This window comes from Hipposideros armiger, unplaced genomic scaffold, assembly GCF_001890085.2.
Source record: "Hipposideros armiger isolate ML-2016 unplaced genomic scaffold, ASM189008v1 scaffold_327, whole genome shotgun sequence".
Classification (NCBI taxonomy): Eukaryota; Metazoa; Chordata; class Mammalia; order Chiroptera; family Hipposideridae; genus Hipposideros; species Hipposideros armiger.
Window position 1 is genome coordinate 1,779,702 of NW_017731677.1, and position 23,984 is coordinate 1,803,685.

The 23,984-nt window shown below is 41.2% G+C and overlaps 1 protein-coding gene and 1 long non-coding RNA gene across 2 annotated transcripts in view; one reads left to right on the plus strand and one right to left on the minus strand.

Annotated features, from left to right (window-relative positions):
* MMD (monocyte to macrophage differentiation associated) overlaps positions 1–12,863 on the minus strand; it is a 90,666-nt gene extending 77,803 nt beyond the window's left edge. Inside the window, exon 1 of the mRNA XM_019660736.1 lies at positions 12,336–12,863. The gene's annotated coding sequence lies outside the window, so the exon portion shown is untranslated. The remainder of the gene's footprint in view (positions 1–12,335) is intronic.
* Positions 1–23,984, plus strand: part of LOC109392350 (uncharacterized) — a 187,178-nt gene that overhangs the window by 66,737 nt on the left and 96,457 nt on the right. The window lies entirely within an intron of this gene.

Below are 23,984 nucleotides of genomic sequence, written 5' to 3' on the forward strand. Positions count from 1 at the left end.
AAGATACTTTGCAAGTAGGCAATCCTCTTACTCAGAGCGTACACTCTTATTTGATGCGTAATTCTACCAGAACTTGTTCATCTAACTTCCAAGCCTCACGTATAATAGAAGCAAGAAGTGGACAGAACAAATATGGGAGAAAATAGGTTGATACACTGAGAGCATCAGAATCGGAGTGCTGAATGCCTGGCAACAAGGCAGAAAAAAAAAATTATAACAGAGCAATCTGGTGCCCTGAGTTTAGGAGAAATAATTGTTCGTACCTCCGTGGATCCTGGCAATGCTGTGATACAGCACAGTCTGATCCCTTCTGTTTCTGAGGATGACTCTGAATCATCAGGGCGGCTAAATTAAGTCCTGCATTTTCTGTTTAGAAAGCATGGTAATGGGTGCTCTGGCTAAGAAAGATGTAGATCCAAAATGTTAACAACTTTCAAACAAGATTTGGCTCCTGAGTATCATAGAGTTTTAGAGTTGGAAAGCATTGTAATCATAATAAAATTATGGTTTATTGACTAGGTATTTGCCTCCATTGAGCTGACCAACCAGATGTGACCCTTCGGCTACCCATTAATTGAAACTGGTGAACTTTATAGATTTTTGTCATTGCAGTGTTAAACAAATCTTCATATCCTTTCCAAAATTGTAGAGAAAGAAGTTAGAGGTAAAGGAGAGAATGTATCAATTGCCCCAAATAGCACACATCCAGCGTCCTTCCTACCTCTTCCCTTCAAGGACCTGTATTCCCCACCATCTCTGTAACGTTCCCTCCCTATTCCATCTGCTCCTCTGCCCCACCTCACAGGTCCACATCTATTCCTGTTCTTCATTCTGGCTCAGTGTCTCTTCTTCCAAGAAACTGTCTGGTTCCTTCAGCTGCAATTGATCTTTTCTCCTCTGAACTTCCATGGGATGTTATTGCTCTCTCCCATGGTACATTTCAATTTCTATACTGTATTATAGTTTTCTTTTAATTATACCTTCTTCCTCTTAATAACCTAGAAGTTACTTGAGGGCAGAATCTGGATTTGATTCATTTCTGCATCTCCACTATCACCTGGGCAGAGTGTCTCACATATAATGGGTGTTTGATAAGTGCGTATTGAATGGCTAAATGGATGAATCGAGCCAGCTAGTTATTTATCCTTTGCATTTGTCAAGGCTACATGGTTGACACAGAGAATTAGGGACTCTGAGGGAAACATTAATTTATAATGGAGGCATTCACATGGAAAATTAGCACTCTGATTCTTTTTCCCTTAGGGGAGTGACAACTTTCCCTCTTCTTAAAATGTGGGACCTAAGAGCGATGGCCTTTCTCAAATGAAGAAAAAAAATTGAACATCATAATGTGGCATTGCAATTATGGCTGCAACTTCATAGCACCTTTGCTTGACACTTTGTGGCTCATCGGTACTTAACAAAAAGCAGTTTAATAACACTTTATATTTGTGTAATGCATAGAGTTTTAAAAGTGGTTTAATATACACAATTTCTTTTGGCTCTCCTAACAAAATATAATGGCAGGTAGAATAGATGTTATTGCTTTTCAGATGAAGATTCTGAAACTCAGTGAACTAATGTAAATTACACAAGGTTTCATGAGAAGTGGCCAGACTGGGGCCATTTTTGCCTATGCTCAGCCTAACATCTAAGCCAGTAGAACACACAGAAATTACTAATTCAAACCTTTCTTGTTTGGTTCAGCCCGAGTGTTCTTTGGCATCTTTGAACACCACAGTAAGCATAAATTCTATCACTCATTTTGCATATTCTACTTTGTATTGTTAGTTTTGTTTTATTTTTAATATAGAGATAATGTGATGGCTAATTTTATGTGTCAACTTGATTAGGCCATGGTACTCAGATATTTGGTCAAACATCAATCTAGATGTTGCTATGAAAAGTATTTTTTTGATGAGATTAACATTTAAATCAGTAGGCCTTGAGAAAAGTAGATTACCCTCCATAATGTGGGTGGACTTCATCCAATCAGTTGAAGGTCTTAAGAAAAAACTGAGGTCTCCCTCGAAAGAAGGAATCTGCTTCCAGAAATCTTTAGACTCCAGTTGCAACATCAACTTTTCTCTGGGTCTCCAGTCAGCCTGCCTGCCCTGCAGATTTTGGACTTGCCAGCCCCCACAGTTCCTTAGAATAAACCTCTCTCTCTCTCTCTCTCTCTCTCTCTCTCTCTCTCTCTCTCTCTCCCTCTCCCCCATCCCCCCATCTATCTATAGAGGTAGAGGTAGAGGTAGAGGTATACATACATATATTCTGTTTCTCTGGAGGACCCTAATACAGATAGCTCCTAATTTATTAGGATAATTTGTTTTACAAAGGTATTTACATTTACCATACAAGAACTTAATGAATTCATAATGATCTCAAATTTCTTTTTAAAAGAAAGAAAAAGAGAAATCTCCCCACCAAAGAACAAGCAAACAAAAACTTCAACAAGCAAACAAACAACAACAACAAAACCCTGGACACCATTGAAACTAACTAGGGTTCCAACTAATTGCTCTGAACACTGACCATGGAAAGGAATGAGTTAAGCATTTATTCTGTCCTTCCTATATAAACTGCACTGAGAGTAACTAAGCCCTAATTATGAGAGACATTCTTCTCCACAAAATGATTCCAGCCAATAAATGTGGGAGGAATGATAGAGCTAGAACTATTTTCTAATCTCCCATGCAATAATTTAGGCAATGACCAATGGTAGATGAAACCACCAGGTGAAAGACTGGTAAAGAACTGCAATGGCTTGATCAAGGTGACACCACATGAACCCACACATTAATTTGCATATTACTAAAAGTGGGACAAGCAGACATGGTGTACCTCCTGTCATGAGAAAATATACAGGAAACAGAACCATCTATCAAGAACTCTTGCCAAAAAAAGAAGTTGAACTTAAATTGAACCTTTTTACAGGAAATACCGCAGCTAGAAGAACAAATTCAAGCAAATAATGAAACAAATCAGCAAACCCCAAATAGGTAAGGTAAGGTGACCAAGAATGAAAGGGGTGTTATTCACAATTGTACTGAAACAAAAGACATAAACTGGGACCGTTCCATGCAAAACTAGAATGGTCATCCTAAGAACTTGGTACATTTTTGGGGGTTTGCTGATTGCAGTGACATAGATCAATTTTGCTCACCTATTTCCTTTTCTGGCCTTCAATCAACATTTAAAGGTCTGTCTCCTGAGTCAGGCCAGGACACTAGTCCTGCATTTGCTGAGTCTGCAGTGGACACTGAACAAGCATGCCTTCTTGATCCTTGGAGGCTAGAAGCACTTGCTCCTCGTCTGGCTCCCAGGCAGAGGCAATCTGAGGCCAGTCTGTTGGCCTGGAGGCTACGTTGTGAAATGCTCCCTCAAAGGTCCTTTGCCTTTCTTTTAAATACTTGCACAAGTAATAAATACTCATTGGAGAAAAATTAGAGACTACACCTAATATAAAGAAGAAAAAAAAATCACAATTGTCCAGGGTTCAATACTGTTAATATTTAAGTGCATGTGCTTTTAGGCTATATTTATAGTCTACAATATATATAGTCTAAAAGCACATGCACTTAAATATTAACAGTATTGAACCCTGGGCAATTGTGAATATAAATATATGTATATATAATGGAATCATATTGTATATGCTATTTGGAAACTTGCTTTTTTCACTTAATATGATATCATTAACATATGACCATATTAGTGAATACACTGCTGCAATGAATGCATACTCTTCTATTGTAAAGATACACCATAATTTATTGACCCATTGCTGTGCTTGAACATTTAGCTTGTTGCCAGCATTTTGCTCTTTATTCATCTTTGTACATACTTCTTATATACTTACTCAGCTTTTTCCATAGAAATTTCTGAAAGAGGAACTGCTGGGTCAAAATATTTTCCAATTTAAAGGCTTTTGGCACATATGTCTGGTCAAATTGCCCTATAAATAACTTGTATGAATGTATATGTTCAGCAACAGCACGTGAGCACTCATCTTCCACCACCACCACCACCATCATCATCATCATCATCATCATCATCATAGTTAATGTTTATTGATCTCTTAGTATGTACCTGGCAAAGTTCTAAACATTTTATTCATCACAGCTCATTTAATTGTCAAAATTCCTCTGTGGTAGACATGATGATTATTTAAAATGTATGATGTGGAAATTGATTTACATGATTCTATTAAAAAAACAGAAGTATGTAAGTTTAAAAAGTTAAAAAAATGTTATTTCCCATTTTAAAATGTGACTTGATTAAGTAGCCATTGTTAAAAGTTTGGGTGTATTTGTTGAGACATTTTCTATGTGTATAAAAAACATGTAAGTGTGCAAATGCATGTTTTGTAAATACAGAAAAGATCATACTACATATACCATCAAACTCCTCTAGAATCAGAGTTTTTCTTCTAATAATATATCATGTCCATCTCTCTGTGGGAATTCATACAGATTTACCTCATTCCCTTTTACAGTTGCTTGGCGTTCCATTTTATGAATGTGCCATATTGGCTCATGTGTCCCTCTAACCTCCCCAACAAGGATGCAAGTTTTGTAAATCTGTAGCATAACTCAGTGGCACTTAGCAAGGTCTGAGCTCTGAGCAAGTGAGTGCTGAGTGAAAAAAGTGGTTTATGTAGAGTATTTATTTCTCTAAGAATCTGGGTATAGTAAATGGGATTGCTAATCTGAGAAATGCCACCCTAAGCAAGTTATAAATCTCTAGGCTTCAGTAAACCTTTAGCAACTGCCTATAGTCGGCTGTATATTTTTGTGGGACTCATAACACCTTTGAAGTTTATCAATCCGTTGCATCACCCAAAGCATCTCAAGTAGAGTTAAAAATCACTAGAAAGGTATTTGGGGGGCCTGAGTAGCGGTACCGAGCATGCCAGCTGTGACCCTGAGAAGGCCACTTCTCCTTCCCGCATCTCTTTGCTGTTGCTTTAGGGGTTGGGACTGGTGAGCCACAGGGATCCTGTCTAGCTTTGAGATACTATAACTTTAAAGCCAGAGCAAATTCCACCTCTGTGAGCCATGTGGTAAGAAGGCGCATGGCAGCTCAGGTTCTCCGAAGAATCATTTTAACTCGTGGCATGTACACTTGGTGTTTTTTTTAAGATGGAAAAATACAGAAAGGAGAGCATATGATGTAGTCTTAGAGTGAGAGTGAGAAGTGAGCCAAATCTGCCGTATGGTCTCCCAGAGCAGAGCAGGAGAAAACCAGCCTATGCTACTCATTCTCTCCTACTTTAAGCACCTTCCAAACAGCTTTGCAGCCATGATCTGGAATGCTGTGTTATGAGGGGGCAGGGATACACTAGGTAGGATCCTATGTAAATTCACTTCTTTTATTTAGATAGGGAAAAAAAGATACCAGCACACACTATGATTATTAATATGTAAATATACATAAAAATAGCAGAAAACGCAACTAAATGCTACTATAGTGATTGTCTCTGGGTAATGGAATTATGGGTGATTCCTACTCTCTATCTTTGTTCAAAGTTTCCCCAATGAATAGGCATTCCTTTTATAATCAGAAAAATACTTATGAGTATTAATAAAAAAAACAAGCATACAGTTATACTCAGTGCTACCGGAGGTCATGCTGGGTAGTTAAAATCACCATCATTTCTTTCTTTTCTTTCTCATAGCTTTCAAGTTTACCTTAAGAAACATGTATTAGTTTTTGAAGGGAAAACAACCCCAAATGTGCCTACCCCAAATTCATCCTCTCCCTTTTTCTTTCTAATGAAACCTTGACGGGATGGGGGGTGTCAATGTACCCAGCAAAACTCTGCATCTGCCAAGCTTCCTTGCAGATGGAAGTAGAGTAGACATTTGGCTAAGTTCTAGCCAATGAAATATAAGTAGAAGTTGAGTGGGCCTCTCAGCTGACATGTGCCCTCCCCTCTTATTCTTCTCTCTGGCTGGAACTCAGAAGTCAGGTTTGAAGTGGCAGCGGCTATTTTGTAATAAAAAGTCAACCTCAAGGGCCGGCCGAGTGGCTCAGTTGGTTAAGAGCTCGCGCAAGAGTGCGAGCTCTGAGCAACAGCGGCTTGATTCCTGGTCCGAGCTGAGTTGCCAATGAGCTGCCAACAGGTGGCAGGATGGCTCAGAAAGAAAAAAAAAAAAAAAGAAAGAAAAGACAACCTCAAGGGTAGAAATCCTGAAGTGAAGCTGGTGGAGCAGAAATACAGGTGCCCCGGACATTGGGGACATTTTGGAGCCTCTATATCGGCTCAACCATCTCCTTCCGAACTTCAGGAGAAAGAACAAAGCCCCCATCATGTTTTAGCAGCTGTATTTTGTTTCTTTGTTGGTCAGAGCCAAGCATGGTTTCTAACTTATACACCCACTTAAAAAAAAAAAAAGAAAGAAAAGGAAACCTTTTTATATATCCTAACCATTGCAACCATCTTAAAACAAGGTTTTAGAAGGAAGGCAATTGAAATTCACTTAGAATGGAAATGAAAGACAATGTTCTACTAAACATTAAGGATGGTCTCCAAGGCGCCAATAAATCTAATCTCCTTCACATTGTCAACATTCCATGCACAGTGGTAAGTTCATTATTTTTACATTTGGGGACAATAAGTTTGTTAATACATCCCAGCAATTAAGAAATCAATGTCTCACCATATGCCTAACCCGAGACCATTTGTCACAGTTTATGCCCCTTCCAAAGAGTGAAAAACAGACCTTGACTTGAAGAAGCACCAACGCGGGGATAGTTACTTGAAATGTCAGATGGAAAACATGTTAGAAAATGGGGTTTGCGCGTACATCCTGTGAAAGAAAAGGACTCAACCCTCTGTTACACTTCTGTTTGCAGCACCCTGATCAACAATAAGGCCACAACCATAGGCAGTTTTTCAGAACAAATCCTCCTGTCCCTAGTTGCTTCATTCCAAAAGGCCAGGGTAAGACAAGAGAGGAAAGGTCAGAAAAAAGGGAGGGTGCAGGGTCAAAAGTGCCAGGGCCAAAAAGACCTTGGAAGGTCATTAATTAACTTCGGGGCTTTCTTTTTGTAGAGGAGCAAGACAGACCTAATGTCTCCTAGGAAGTTAGTGACTGGGTTAGAATCAGAACCTGGAGCAGGCCTCCAGGCTGCTGTGCCAAGGCATATGTAGAATAAGGAATGTGGACGATAACCAAGCACAGAGCCTAAGGGAACAGAGGTTTGGCAGTACGGAGTCAAGGAGGAACTTACAGCCATTTTCCTGGTGGTTCAGGTGAGGTGTCTCCATAGACGACCAAGCAAAGAGGAGAAGAGGAAGTTAGGGTGATACTGGGGCCAGAATGGGTAGAGAGGTGGGAGGACTCATTTCTATTGATCCAGTTTCTTAGCCCTCTCTTTTGCTGTGCCTGTGGAGACAGCTGAGTGACAGCCCTGCATCATCTTGGTGCTTGATTCATTACGATGAATCTGCTGCTTTTTCTTAGTTTTCCATGCTCAGGGACATCAGAGCAGCCCAACTTTTTCCCTACTATGTCTGGGACAGTTTGTTTCCACAGGGGAATAATTCCTATTCCATAACTGAGGTAAAAAGTCTTCCTTTTTCCAACTAAGTCATCACCCAAGGATGGGGATTTCCTAATGTGCTCAATTCTTTACTGGGTGCCGTGAGGAGTTGAAATAGATATATAAGACACTCACGCATTTGTGAAGGTACTTCAGATCCAGCCAGGAAAGAACTCAAAAGAAATGAATAGGATTTGCAAACCAGCAGAAGAACGGACTTTGGAATCTAAAAAAACCAATCAAGGAATTCTCCCAAAACATCCTTAGCAGAACAAAGATCTAGTCCAAACTTGAAAATTAATGCTTTTTATTTTATAAAAAGATATTTCCTAGATCAAGTTCTTAGATGGGGTTCCCATCCCTACTCATCCAGAGCAAAATCTGGGGTTAGGTGAGGGGATAGTGGAGGTAGATTGTTCCTGTTACATAAAGACAAAATCAGGAGGCAATATGGAAGATTGCTGCAGAGCAGTGTCTTCAAGGTGAGGTGTAGAGGAAGATACATATAATGTACATACAATTTATAAATATATGCATATGTTTACATATAATGCATCACTATCTACAAATTTATATTTATTTAAATACATGTGTTATTTAAATATACATAAATATATACTTATTTAAATATATATATATATATACATACACACACAGGTGAGTACTAAAATTTTCTTCACTAAAAGGAATGCATGTTCACAGGTGTTTGGAGGCTACTGGTTTAAAGAATGGGATTTAGACTCTTAGCTGCCAAAAATATGTAAAATTGAGAAAATGATAATACCTCTTAGGGTTGCAGTGAAGATTGAGACAATATTATTCAAAGTGCTTATTAGTTTTCACTACTCCTTGGCAAGCTTTGTGAGGACAGAACTCGCATCTGTCGTGTACACAATGTATCCCCCTGGGCCAGGCTTGCACAAAGTAGGTGCTTTACAAATATCTGTTGAATAGATAGTGGTCAAAAGCTATATATAGTTGCTTCAACAACAGTGAAGCACACGGAAGTGATAATGGCATCATGATTGATTCCCACCCTATCTAAAAATAGCTAAATCATGCATAAGCTTAGGTAACTTATTTTTAGTAAGAAATGATTTCCAGCACACCTCACAGCTGATGGTGATTCGCCAATATGCCACCGTGGGTATGGTGACCCATATACATCCAACTGTTCTTACCACATTAGTTACCCCTCATGATCGAATCTGATTGGATTCTTTCAGGAGACATGTTTACACAAATCATTATATAAACATTGCTTCTTCATAAAACCCAGAAAGGGCAAGTGAAAGAAAATGTGTATAAAGCATAAGAGCAGAAGAGATTTAGGTTTAATATAGGGAGACTTTCTTGATGGTGAGAGTTGTCGAATAGTCTTGTTGCCCTTCAAGAAACCGGTTGTTTCCTTGTCCGGATCTTCTGTTTTTCCTTCTATGGACAATGACTGTCACATGTAAATTCTTCTCCAAAATTCTGTCAGCTTTTCCCCCCTCCCCTCCTGTCAAGCAACTTTGCACTGATAAATTTCCATGATAAGAACGTTTTTATCAATTCTGACAAACAGTTCAGATTCCGAATTCCACTGCCACATTTCTTTCACTGGGCCACCCTTCGGCCGTGTTAAGCACTCCCTTGGAGTTGCATGTTTTCCTTTCCCTTCAGCCTTCCAAACCAAGTCCTCATCTTTCTGGTATCCAGGCCTGTCAACTTTAGATTGCAGTTGAGGACACCAGGATGTAGATGTGCCAAATGGAGAACTAGCAGATTCCCACATATGGCTGGTGTTTAATTAGACAACAGTTGAGTACAGAGAAGACTTGAACAAAAAATAAATATGTGCAGACAACTTCCCAGACTCTTGGAAGAATGTGAAATAGCTAAGCTCTTTATGAATCCTGGTGTCACAAAGACCTTATCTGGAACAACGTGACAGCCCAAGAAGGTCAAAGTCCAAATGAACTGCTACACTAGAGGTAGATAATAAATGCTCTTTTACTTTCTGTATTTCAACCATGACTGTTTTCAGGAAAGATGAAGTTATGAGACAAAGGCCGTCCTTGATACTCTTGAGCAATACTAGACTATGTCTGCTCTCTAGGTCTCAGGGACTTTTGTCCTAATTAAAAGGGTTGTGTTATTCGGTGTCCCTCAAAAGTAAAGGCAGTGAGAGACAAATTGCAAACTTGTGTCCTTTCTGAATCCAGCATGCTGAATTGCTCTGTGACAGCATAGATTCTGGGCAGCTATGAAATTATACGGCAACTTTGGGACCAAATCCTAATCTCTGGGTTCTGCTTATCAGAGTCTGTCACCCTAAACGTTTATGTAAGACATGAAACTCCCTTGTGTCTCAAGTAAGAGTTCCCCCTGCAACACACAAATTTTCAGGCAGATTAAATGATGTTCCTGGCAGTCACTAAGTGGCTTTTAGAGTATCTACGGTATATCCGAAAGAACTTGGACTGTTTTATTATTTATTTACTTATTTAATCTTTTTTCAGTTACACTTGACATTCAATATTGTTTTATATTATAAGCTTCAAGTGTACAGCATAGTAGTTAGACATTTATATAATTTATGCAGTGATTCCCCTTAATTAGTCCTAGTACCCACCTGGCACTAGACATAGTTGTTGCAACTTCGTTGATTATATTCTCTATGCTGTACTTTACATCCCCATGACTATTTTGTAACTACCAATTTATACTTCTTAATCCCTTCAACTTTTCCACCCAGATCCCAACCCCCCTCCACTTTGGCAACCATCAGTTTGTTCTCTATATCTGAGTCTGTTTCTGTTTTGTTTGTTCATTTATTTTGTTCTTTGGATTCCACATATAAGTGAAATCATATGGTATTTGTCTTTCTCTGTCTGACTTATTTTCCTTTGCATAATACCCTCTAGATTCATCCATGTTGTCACAAATGGTAAGATTTCATTATTTTGTATGGCCTAGTAATATTCCATTGTATATATGTACCACATCTTTATCCAATGGTCTATTTTGGGGGCTTGGGTTGCTTCCATATCTTGGCTATTGTAAATAGCTCTGCAGTGAACATAGAGGTGCATGTATCTTTTTGAATTTGTGTTTTGGATTTCTTTGAATAAATATCCAAAACTATAATTGCTAGATCATAAGGTAGTTCTATGTTTAATTTTTTGAGGAATCTCCAAACTGTTTTCCATAGTGGCTGTACCAGTCTGTAATCCCACCAGCAGTGCATAGGGTTCCCTTTTCTCCACATCCTTGCCAGGACTTTTTGTTTGTTGATTTATTGATGACACCCATTCTGACAGGTGTGAGGTGGTTTCTCATTGTGGTTTAATTTGCATTTCTCTGATGCCTAGTGACCTTTAGCATCTTTTCATATGTCCATTGGCCATGTGCACACGTATTCAATTTTCTATATGATAAATTGAAATTTAATTTCTCATTCTTTCTTCACAGTTTAGGAAGCCATCAGACTTTCAAAATCAGTGAACTCTACAACTTCTGCTTTTAAGCTTTGCTTCTGTTGTTTCTTCAGTCTAAAATAACATCTCCTGTCCTACCCTCCAAGCCTCCAACGCACTTTTGTCCTTCTAGAAAATAGTCACTTATCTTTCAAGACAACTTATCTTATCTTTGAGGCCTGAGTCTAAGATGCAGTTGGCTTTTCACTACTATTCAAACGTTTCTTGAGTCCCTTCTGCATGCTGGGCACTCACGTCTTTATGGACTCTCGTGCTCTCTGTAGACTTCCAGCAGAGCATCTGCAGTGCTTTTTTGTCCTTCATCATCTAAGTCATACCTGACTCCTCCTTTTCCTGTTAGGCAGCAAAGATGGAAGGCAGGGTCATGACACGCTCATTTCTTTGTATTTCCATACAGGGCCTCATTGGAAGAAGGGTTCAGTAAATCACCAAGTGCACATACAAATTGCTCTGAGCTCAGGGAAGAGAGGATTACTAGAAACAATGGAGATAATATTTCAAAGTTGTGGGGATAAGTGAATGAGCAGGGAAACAAATGTGTTAGTTCATAGCAACAAAGAAAGGGAGCAAGCAGTACTGGGAGAACCGAAACACCAAGCTATGGGACCACAATGTTGTGCAATGCCCAATGGGTCTTAGTAGCTCTGGATTGGACCAGGTCAGATTTGAGGACTGGAGATTAAACTTCTCGATGACAAGTATGAGAAAGAATAATATAATCATCGTAACAGCTAACCCTATGTACCAAGCACTGTCTCAAGTATTTTCAGTGAATTAACTCATTTAAATAGCCCCAAAGAGCCTGCAGGTTCTACCACTAGCCCAGAGCTGCAAAGAGGAGGCTCTGGTCATGTAGCTAGTATTGTACTCTGGTCACACAACTGGTAAGTGGAGGAGGCAGGGCTTGAACCCAGGTTCCAAGCTTTGTCCGTTAACCATGATGCTCTACAATTACTGTGTTTTCCCCATACTGACTCACAGTGGGGAACATAATGTGAGAAGCTCGTATATGTAGAAAGAATAATAATCTAAAGTCTAGAAAGTTTTAATGATCGACTTGAGAAGAAAGGATTTGCTAACTATAGGTTAGATTCAAGATAGTCTCATTCCTCGTAACACACACACACACACACACACACACACACACACACACACACTATTGCCTCTCCTTGAAACCCCTACTCAAATGGCAATGTCTCCTAGAAGTTGCAAAGACAGCATCACCGGGAATGCACCAGTAACCAACATCACTATACAGTAGCATCTGGAGAACTTGACCAAATACCACTTTGGGTTTCTTACCTTAAACAGTTGCTTTATCCACAGGGGGTGATGAGAAAGCCAGATGTAAGACAGAGCTCCCACTTACATAGCCAAGCAGGACCTGTGTGCGGAGAGGATTGTAGCCCCCTGGAGAATGGTTTGTTCAGAATGTTCTGTGCTCTCTCCCCAGTAACCCTCAGCCAGCCTCACACCACCGTGCTTTTCTTCCCTAGTGGAGCAGGATTCCCAAAATGAAGGCTGGGCCCCCTTGCCCAGGGGACGCCTGGTGTGCTTTGCTGCATCACCACCAAGCGGATGGAAGGCTGGGCATCGCAAGTGGCCTCAGGAGCGCACTCCTTACTGGGGTCCTTGCCTCGACAGTCATACAGCACGCAGGAGATGAGGAAAACCAGGAGCAAGATGATGTAGCTTGCAACTAGGATGATCAGGTTCAAGGTGACAGGGTCAATCTCCAAGTAAAACTCCATGGCATCTCTCACGGTTGGGAAGTGGGTCCAGAGAAAGGCAGTGGGGTCAGTTTGGAGACTGCAGGCAGCAAATCCTAGTTTGTCAGAAGAGTTACATTGGCTCTGGAGTAAAAACACATTAATCCCCATCGTTCTAGGAGACCTCCCAGATTAAACCTGCTCGGTTTAATAACTTAAGCTCATGCTGTTAATCCTACAGCCACCCAAACACAGAAGCTGTCGCTCATCAATTCAGCTATGCAGAGAAAGAAATAGAAAGGGATGGTTCAAGTGTCACCAAAGCAAGATGTCCATAGAATTCATCCTCCTAACAGGCAGTTTGGTGAACACAGGCAACTGCTGTTAATAAGCACACCATTAAAAAATTGGATTGTCCTAGAAAAACTGTGACATATGTTCACCTTTTATATAAGGGAGGTTTAAATGCCAAGTATCCATACTTGGAGTGATTCGGGCAATCGGGTCAGTGGTCCTTGGGAATGGATGAGTTTCTTTAGTAAGAGGAACACACCTAAGTGCCTTTCTTCCTAAGTGTTTTCACCCTTGCTTCATTTGTTGTTTTTTTGTTGCTGTTGTTTTGTTTTTTTTAAGATTTTTATTGGGGAATTGGGGAATGGGAACAGCACTGGGGAATTGGGGGAAGGGGAACCGACAAGTTGCTGTCGTTTTGTTCTTCAGTCTAGTTGTGGAGGACGTTGCTTCCCTGGCCCAAGTTGGCACCATCATTGTGCTCTTCCCGGGTGAGGCAGATCAGTCACCGGCTTCTGGACGGCCGCTCACGGCGGCTGCTGGCTGCTCACGCTGGCTGCTGGCTACACACAGTAGCCGATGGCAACCCACTGCAGCAGGGGCTGCAGCCCACGCCATCGCCGGCGACTCATGGCAGCCCAGCTCCAGGTTGAGCTGTTGTTCAGCATCTTAGCTGTGGAGGGCAGTGTCACTGGCCTTCATATGTGGGATCCGAACCGGGGCCCTCTGGCATCCCAAGCCAGTTCTTAACCAATGCGCCACTCGGCCGGCCCCATTTGTTTGTTTTTTAAATTCACTAATTCAAAAGTACTACTTGAGCACCTCCTATGTTACAGGCCCTGTGCTAAGCAATAAATAAGAGAAACATTTATTCTAGCAGGGGAGACAGATATTAAACAAATAATTGCACGGTCACCATTGAAGAACAGTGGGCATAAGTTTATAAAGGACAAGGGGAGGGTGATAGGGGAATGTGTCCCAAGGTGGGTCAGAGAAAGCTTCCATGAGGAGGAGGCATTTCATCTCTGGCCTGAAGGATAAGCACAAGTTAGCTGCTTTAAGGACAGTTAGGGAAGATGCTTCTAGCCACAGAGGACAGCATTTGTGAGAGATCTGAGTAGAAAGAAACCTGGAAAACTGGAGAAACTGAAAGCAGGGCAGTGTGACTGGAATACAGAGAAAGAATGGAGCCTAAAGGGAGAGAGGTAGGCAGGGACCAGACTGCAAAGGGACTTGGGTACTTTTACTCTGGATCCTGGAGCAACGGGCGCCATTGAATCGTTTTATGCAGGGGAGCAACAAGATCAGATTTGCATTTTAAAGAGATTGCCTTAGCAGCAGGGTGGAGGCAGGAAAACACACTGATTGAAAGGAAGGTCAAGTAAGAATACAGATATTCCTTGATTTATAAATCATCACCCTGCCTCAGGTGTAGCCCTGGGCCAATAGTCCTGTCTAGGACCCACTTCACAGGCAGTCACAGGCTCCTGCTCAGAAAGGCTCACACTTGGTTTAATGCTCTGTTGCCACCATCTTGAAATTCTTCAGAAGTTTTTATTTCGCACTGGCCTCCCACATTATGTATCCGGCCTTGGTCTCATATCTGCATTTTTGGCAAGACAGAGTCGTTTCTCCGAAAGCTAATGGGAACCTTTTGATACTCCTAGAGAACGGCCAGAGCTTCCAGAGGTCTGCCCGTTCCTTATTCTTGTTAAGCTTTCATGGCCTAGCAGCTCCTGGTCTGGCTCTTTTATGCCCAGTTTCCATGGGAGCTTGAAGGTCCCAGGATGCTGTAGAAAGGAGTTCTTATTGATCTGAAGGCCTTTAACAAATAAAATATTCCATGATTCTGTGGTCCTGGGCTAGCCTGTGGAATTATACTCAAGAAGATGAATGGATCCAAAATACCGCAGGTTCAGGGCCAAGCGCATTGGAATCCATGGGCTTCTGAGCAACACTGATTCCGGGATCAACCCCAGATCTATTGAATTAGAATCTTTGGGGCTGGAGTCTAAGAAGCTGCATTAGTAAAAATGTTCACAGATATGCCACCAGGATGGAGAATCATGGCCATAGACGTGGGTAAGAAGGGTGTGTAGAAAATGGTCCACCAGAGCCTGGGTTGGCCACCAAGAGATGTTAGAGGAGGCATTGAACACAGAATTCAACACTGTCCATGTTCTGAGTCCTATAGGCGCAATAGTTCATTTTGTCTAGGGAAATACTTTTCCTGGTGGCAATTCACTTTTACCAAGCTCCTAGGAGCCTGATGTTTAGGACAGGATACCAATTTATTAAGTTACAGTGAAAATTACAACAGGTCAGGAGGGCTTGTGCTGGAGTGACCATAGCTTTTTCTCCCTGGAGGCAGATCTACAAGAGTCCATTTGTAATCACAACGCTTCTTGATGAGCAGAGAATCTACAAAGTCCATTTGTAATCACAACGCTTCTTGGTGAGCAGAGAATCTACAAAGTCCATTTGTAATCACAACGCTTCTTGGTGAGCACAGAATCTCAGCCAGAGGACTTCTCTGGTGCATCTGTGCATGGCGCTCCCAGATCACAGCGAGGCCTCGAAGGCAGCAGCGTTCTGTTCCAGTTAATTACTGTCTTTTGCCCACTCTGAACTCCAGACCTTGACTTCTCTAGTAAACTGATGTCTGCACAGCACAGGTTCTTCCATGGAATAATATTTAGAAAAGTTCTCTGATAATTTTAAAGAGGTGACACAAGGATTTGCTAGAATTGACTCCGAAAGGAGAACTACGTCCATTTCCGTCTACGTGAAATTAAACTGAAACGTATGCCGGGACCCTGTTCTATCAGGCGGAGTTTTCACATTAGCTCCAGGTTCTTCTGTGCAGCAGTGGTAACCTTAATCGTGGTGGTTGATCCAGTCTGGCCTCCTCTCTTCTTGTGCTGTCTCAGTTCTGCTGATTATCTCCGTGGTGACCCAGAATATTTTGTTCAAGGCTGTTGTCCTTAGTTCGGTATCTTATTACTATCTGCAGAGAGTTGTTTTTGTCTGTGTAGCTACCAGGGCTCAAAGGTCATTTCAAATCCAGCTTTGGGGAGGTCTTGCTTCCTTCCAATGTGTTCAGTGAAATGCTGGCTATTTGTTTTGCTTAATCAACCCCACGGATGGCCGCTTTATTCATATTGCAGCCAACCTCTCCGGAAGTTTCTTTCCTTCTCTATCTTTAAGGAACTTTTCCTCTTCTGCCATCTAGTGGCCACAAGCAGAGGCTGCTAAATAAAGAAAAACCTTGGCAAATGGCGAACTGGGACAGGAATTTCAGGTCAGCAAGAGCAGGTGACAGAGGTAATAATAACAAGCCACATTTCAAAGCAGTCCTTTGAGGTAGTCAGGACACAGGCATTCCTTTATTCATTTATAAGCATGTATTGTACTCTTACCATATGCTGGGGGCGGTGGGGGGGGGTGCGCTAGGCCCTTTGGAGCTCGATAAGGTGATAAATACTGAAAACGTGCTATATGCCCAATGTTAGCACTAGAGAAAAGAGGGATTATTAACCCCATTTAAGGAATGAGAAAATTGAAGCTCAGAGAGGCGATGGAATTCTAATTAGCGCATTCTCATTTTCTCTCTCTCTCTCACCCTTCCATTTCTCTTTTCTATGAACTGAAATATAAATCAGATATCTACATAAAATGCCCTATGTATGCTATGTGTTCTGTGTTATCGAAACCCAATTAGATAGCTATTCCATGGGTTCTGAGTTGTAGACACGCATCTGTACACTATAGTCCACTTTGTCTGCGGACTGAAAACATCACTTAACAATGCCGGCTAAAAACGTGCTCTCTGTAAAGATATTTCTAGGCAACATGTCATTGCATTTTTAGGCAACTAGAGTTTATCCTTTAAAACATCAACATATTTTTGTAGTTTAACTATTCTAGATACGACTTCATTTCTGACTTTACACCGTGCCTTGCTTCCTCAATAAAATGCAATACTCCAAATGTCTTAGTGCAGTTTAAGTTTTAGTAACTTCGGAAGTAAAAAATGTCTCACACTTACAGAAGAATTTGTAAGTTTAATTATGTTACAGCTGAGGACACTGAAGCTCAAGGAAGCAACTTACTCAGGGCCTACAGATGGTAAACGACAGAAATAAGACTTTAAGCCAAGTTTTTTTGAAATCTGGTCTAATGCTTTTTTTACTGGTGCTATTAACTAGATAGAGAGGAAAAGGAAAGCGGGCTCAATGCTATAGATGCTACAAAAGTGAGAATGGCAATAATAATAAAACCCAAAAGCTAGCTATCCCTATATTCAAAAGCCTATTTGACCTAAAAATTTGCACGAAGAGAACTAATTCCACTTCCAACCCATTGCCCCTTTCAAATTCCCAGTCAGAATCTAGTGCGTGGCTCATCTAGGATCTTCTGGAAAAAAAATTAAATACAAAATACGGCCACCTTTTATCACAGAACAACTTCAAAAATATCTTTTCCACGTGTGCTGGGTTGAACAGAGCCTCCCTCTAAATTCATATCTACTTGGACACTCACAATGTGACCTTCTTTGGAAATAGCGTTTTTGCAAATATGATTAGTTAAGATGAGGGCACACTGGATACGAGTGGGTCCTAAACCCAATGACTCATACCTCCAGAAGAAGGCCCTGTGAAGACACTGAGAAACACAGAGAGGAGAATGCCATGTGAAGATAGCAATAAAGATTGCAGGGAGGTGTCTATAAGCCCAAGAAAGCCAAGGACTTCCGGCAACCATCAGAAGTTAGGAAAGAGGCATGAGACAGGGTCTTCCTCAGAGCCTCTAGAAGAAACCAACCCAGATTGATTTCTTGATTTCTGACACCTTGATTTCTGACTTCTAGCCTCCACAACTGTGAGAAAATACATTTCTTTTTCTTTAAGTGACCCCGTTTGTGGTATTTGGTCGCAGCATTTCTAGAAAACTAATACCCCATCTATCTAATGCTTACATAAAACCATGGCTTGGAGCAAACTGTGACTATACTAAGTTCATTTAGACCGCCTTCTACTTTAATTTGACACTTGTCCCTTGTAGCCCTGGTTTTGATTCCTAGATTCTTCTTCTCAGGTATCATTCCATGAAGAAAATGCCTGAGGTGAAAGAAAATTCTTATATGTGAAATTTGCTCCCATAAAAAAATAAAATAAACACAAGACCTTCAGTTTAAAATAGCAACTGGCTGGCAGTCCCTGGTATAGGCTTTTATGTCCTCCCAGTAAAATTCTTTTGGAAGACACAGAAAAATATAAAAACCTATAAAAGAAATGAAAAACAGTGTAGGAGGGGAAAATATTTTTAAGATATTAAGGCATTGCTGCTCCCTTCTCCCCTTCCCAAGAATTATTTGAACCCGTTTCTCTTCTCCTTCATCATCCAGGATTTCTAAAGGTAGCGACTCTCAGGAGAGATAAGGCTGGAAGAGTCAAATTCATCATTCTTGAGCTCCTTTCTAGACTTCCATAAATATATACCAAAGTCCATAGACTTAGAACGAGGCATTGCGGGAAGAGCAAAGGCCATTTTTTAAATTATAAAATATTGGCTTGGTGTATCAAGAGACCAAGAGCATCGAATTTATACCATAGGCCAAAATATAGGAAAGAGAAAGTGAAGAATGTAAGCAAGTTTCCTACTCTTAAGGCAATAAGAGTTGAAAGGGGAATTCCAAGGAGAGTTAACAAGAGCTTGGATATTAACGTGCCCCTGTGAAGGCCCTCCCCTCCCCACCCCCAGCATCTGTAGTTGGAGAGACTATAGAATCACCCAGATGATTCAAAGCAGAAAGGCTTAGGCTTTAATTCCATAGCATATTTCTGAGAGATTGGTAGGTTCTTGGAGAAGCCTCATGTCCTATACAACACTAAGCAGCAATGTGCTAGAATAATAGAGCACAATGCCTGAGAAAGGTAGCTAACTGGACAAAATAGGGCTACCTTAGAATTGAAAGTATACCAGGATGGTTCATGGAAAATAGCTGAGAGTTTCCAAGACTCCAAAATGGGACTGAGATGGAAGAGTTGAGAGATATCTGATTGGTTCTACCAACATCATAGTTTGAGCAGATCTGACAAATGTGGGACTGGAGGCTTGGACATGTGCAGTGATATAGCTGGTACAGAGTTTGATGCCCCAAAACAAGCGATACCACAGTAGGGGACATTGAAGACAAATGATAATATGTAGACTACATGTCCCTTCCCCAAAGCTGGGACTATACCTAAGACCCCAGAATCTTAGATGATTCTCAGAAAGAAAAAGACAGGAAGGAGAAAGGGAGAGTCCAAAATTTGAATAAGTATTTATTTCCCAAAGAATGAAGCTTTAAACAAGAAGGAGTTGAGTTACTTTTTATTGGCAAATTGAATTTTCACCATTGGCGGACATGAGGACTTCTGAGTTAATTTATTTAGTGATAGAGAAATGAAGGAGAGTAGGTTTTGTATACTCGAGTCATGCTTGTAAATTACAGCTACATTAAAATAAGACTGAAAGATAACCTAATACCAAAATTTGAGAAGACTCTTGACTCACTATGGAGCTGGATTGAGAAGTATCTAAACAGCCTTCACTGCAGGGCATGATACATCTGCCTTTGTATCATAGACCCAGGATACATGAACCTTATTGCCATCCTGCCATCCTCAGCAACTTCAATCCAAGAGAAGCGAGCGGAAAAGGAGGTGGTGGTGCCTTAAACCTGGGCAGTTCTTAATATTTCCTAGAAGTAAAAGATAAATGTGTACAATGTAGTGGTTTGATATATGTTATATGTCAATTATATCACAATTAACCTGGGGGGGGGCGGTAAGAAAAGCAAAAATTAAGAAAAATAAAGGGAGCAGAAGATAAGAATGCTGAGAGAAGGCACAATGGGCAGGAGAAAAATACCATCTCGATAATGAAGCTGTACCAGGTGAATGCAAGGTCAGATTACATAGGACTTGCAAAACTATACAAGAGAATTTGGATTTCATTCTAACTGCCGTAAGAAGCTATCAGAGAGCTTTAAATAGAGTGACAGTGCTCACACTTAATCTTGAGGAAACTGAATGGAGGATCTGCAGAGAATGTGTCACAGAGACAAGAGTGGGAGCAGAGAGATCAGTAAAGGAGGCGGCTGAAATGTCGTAGAAGAGATATGGTGGTGGCATGGGCTGGGGTATTGAGGAAGATACTAGGAAGTGGCTTGGGTTCTAGAAATATATGTAGCGTTTGTTGAGGATCGGATGTAAGTGATGAGAGATAGGGGTTATTTTGACTCGAGCAACTGGTTATATGCAGGTACCATACCTGGGGGTACCATTTAATGACATGTGGATGACTGGCGTGGGGGCAGATCAAGAGTTCTCTTTAGGATTGGTTAAATTTGAGATGCTGAGGAGGCAGCTGGATATCTGAGTCTGGATCTTAGTGGGAAGAGCAGGGTTGGAGGTACAGATTTTGGAGTTATCAGTATATAGGTAGTATTCACAGTCTTGGGACTAGGTGAGATGATGTTGGAAGAAAGTGTAGACAGGAAAGAGAAGAGGACTAAGGACAGAGTCCGGAGTATTCCAACATTTAGAGGTTGAACAGAGAAGAAGGAGCCAACAAATGACACAGAGGAAGAATGGCCAGTGAGGTAAGAGGAAAACCAGTGACGTGATATCAGGGAAATCTAGGGAAAAGTGGGTTTAAAGAAGGGAGTGGCCAGGGCCGGCCAAGTGGCTCAGTTGGTTAAGAGCTCGCTCAAGAGTACAAGCTCTGAGCAACTAGCGGTTCGATCCCCGGCCCGAGCTGAGCTGCCGTTGAGCTGCCAACAGGTGGCAGGATGGCTCAGCTCAGAAAAATAAAGAAAGAAGAGGCCAACAGGGTTAAAAGCTGCTAGGTAAGTGGGTAACATGAGAATAGAGATTTGGCCAGTAGTTTTGAGACCTTGATAAAAATGGAAGGAGTTTTTCATGGAGGATTGGGGGTGAGGAATAAAACTCAAAACGTAGGTTGAGAAAAGAATAGAAGGGGAAAAAAAGTAGACAACGAGTCTAGATAATTTTGAGGAGTTTGGCTGTGAAAGGCTGCAGAGAAATGGGTTGTGTGGGAGGGAAAGAGGTTTTTTTTCAATGAGTCAGTCATTGGCAGCAATTGAGTGAGGGTATACTTAACAATGAGAAGACATTTTGAAATATTTATTTTGGAGAAACAGAAAACTAGTGTCCCAGAGAGATAGGGCAGGGTTGCTGGGATGTGTTGAGTTTCCACGTGAGATTTGTTGTCGGGAACTTAAAGTAAGATGTTCAGCTCAAAGTAGGCGGATAGTTTGGTTGAGCAGATTGGAAGCTAAATTATGTGGAAAAAAACAGGAGATAGGGACAATAAGGGTGTTAAGAAGCAAATGGTTCTCATACTGGAGCAGAGCTTCTAAGCTTTGTAAGGAGGAAAATGAGGCATGTGGGGTGTACATGTGTAGATAATTATAAATGGTAAAGTCAATGCAATGGTCATCCCTGTGTAGTCAAAAGAGAGTTGGAGTAGAGAATTAGAGAAAATGTCCTGGGAGGACTGGAAGTGATGGTTGGAGAGGGGCATGATTGAAGGTGAGAGTTTGGAGGGGCTATGACTAATTGGTGAAGATTAGGGGAGATTTAGGGGAGACCATGAGAGTGAGTATGGCTGACGCCGAGGGACAGGCATACATTTTCAATTGAGGTCGTAAAAACTCTGCAGTGTCAGAGTATTGTTGAAATTTCCAAAAAGCATCAAGAGTAAGAGTGGAGAGAATGATGTGAGCTGAGCGCTAACACACTTCATGAGAGAGGAAGGGTGGTCAGGAGGTTTTTCGATGACAGTAAAAAGAAGAGGTGTCTGGTGGCCAAGTCTGATGATGTGTCCTTCACAAGTGTAAACATGCCAGCTCAGGATTTAGATGGAGAAAAAGGAAAAAAGACATGTTCAGAAGTAACAATTCGGGGTAACAAATCACTCACTTAAACTGCAGGCTCTGAAGTAAGTGGACATGTATTAGTTTCCTGCAGCTGCTCTAACAATTTCACACGAACTTTGTGACTTGAAACAGGACAAACATATTCTCTACCAGTTCTTGAGGCCAGAAGTCCAAAATCAAGATGTTGGCAAGTCTGCAGTCTGTGCAGAGATTTTAGGGGACAATCTTTTCCTTGTCTCTGTCACCTTTTGGGGACTCCTGGCAATTCCTTGGTTTGTGGTCACATCAGTCTAATTATCAAAGCTAAACAGCACCTTCGAATGTCTCTCTGCTCTATAGTCACATTGCCTTCTCCTTGGTGGGTGTACAATTTCCTTTTGCCTCACTCTTTTTTTTTTAAAGATTTTATTGGGGAATTGGGGAAGGGCACATTGTGTTTTTCCAGGACCCATCAGCTCCGAGTCAAGTTGTCATCCTTCAATCTTAGTTCTGGAGAACACAAGCTCAGCTCCAAGTCCAGTCGCCGCTTTCAATCTAGGTGTGTGTGTGTGTGGGGGAGGCGGGGGGGGGGCACAGCCCACCATCCCATGTGGGAGTTGAACCGACAACCTTGTTGTTAAGAGCACATGCTCTCACCAGCTGAGCCATCCGGCTGCCCATTGGCAGCTCAGTGGCAGATCAGCTCTGGCACAGCTCACTAGCCCATGTGGGAATTGAACTGGCAACCCTATTGCTCAGAGCTCACACTGTAACCAACTGCGCCACCTGGCCAGCCCTTGCCTCACTCTTATCAGGATACATGTGATTACATTTTGAGCCCACCTAGAGGATCCAGGATAATCTCTCCATCTCAGGATCCTGAATTCAATCCCATCTGCAAAATTGCCATGTATGGTGACATTCACAGGTTTCAGGGATTAGGATGTGAACTTCTTAAAAGGCCATTTTTCAGCCTACCATGTGGAAGGAAAATCAGTTTTTGTTTTAGAAGACTGATGAGGACCCAGTGTCTTTTGGGATGGTAAGTTTTCAATAAAAATAATACTGTCATAGTAATAATAATTTTTACTTATTAAAGTTACCTTGATCTAAAATTTCAGACTATTTGAACAAAGATTGGGGAAGGAAAAGATGAGTAGAGCTATGCTAAATTCATCTTAAATAAGAAAAACTCAAAAGCTACATCTTCTTAATTTAGTAATGAGAGAGAAAACCATTATTTTAGCTTGCTTTTGAAAGTATTGACAAGAACTGTTATGAAAAAATAATTGCACCCTGCCAGTCACTCATTTTTAAGGACAGCAAATTTTATCACTTCCCGGGTCTGCCTTCCTTTCTTCTGTTCTCTTTCCCTTTTCTGGTTAGAAATGTTTCATACCCATGATGACATTCTCTATTTCCTTATCCGAATATCATACCATCTGGACGCATTCTGCATTCCTTTTGGCTTTGGACTTTTTATAACCTGTGATTAGGGTATAGATGGTTAAAGATGCCTACTTTTTCCAATTTCCAGTGTAGGGTTTATGTAATGTTCATTTATTTTGATAAGTAGATTGGACTTGGGAGGACATGCATGGGTTTAAGATGGATACTTGGCTCCAAGATATAGAGAATGCCCAGATGCAACTGGAACTTTGACGGTGCTAATTTTCACGATGCCAAAAGCAACCCAGAGGGAGATATGAGCACCAGATGGAATAACAGAAAACGCTGATGGCTCTACATTCAAAATACATCAAGAATCTAAACCTCTCTTACCATCTTCACAGCTTCTACTTTGTGTCAAGTCGTTGTTGCCTCCTGACCTGACTATTTTGCGACTGCCTATCCCTCTATCCGCACTGCCTCTACCCTGTCTATTCTCAGCACAACCTGAGCAAACCTTTTAAACATGTCAGACCATGTCATTTCTTTGCTCCAAACCTTCGAATGATTTCCCATTTCACTCCAACACAAGCTAACATTCTTACAACAGTGGAAAACCACTGCACCTGTGCT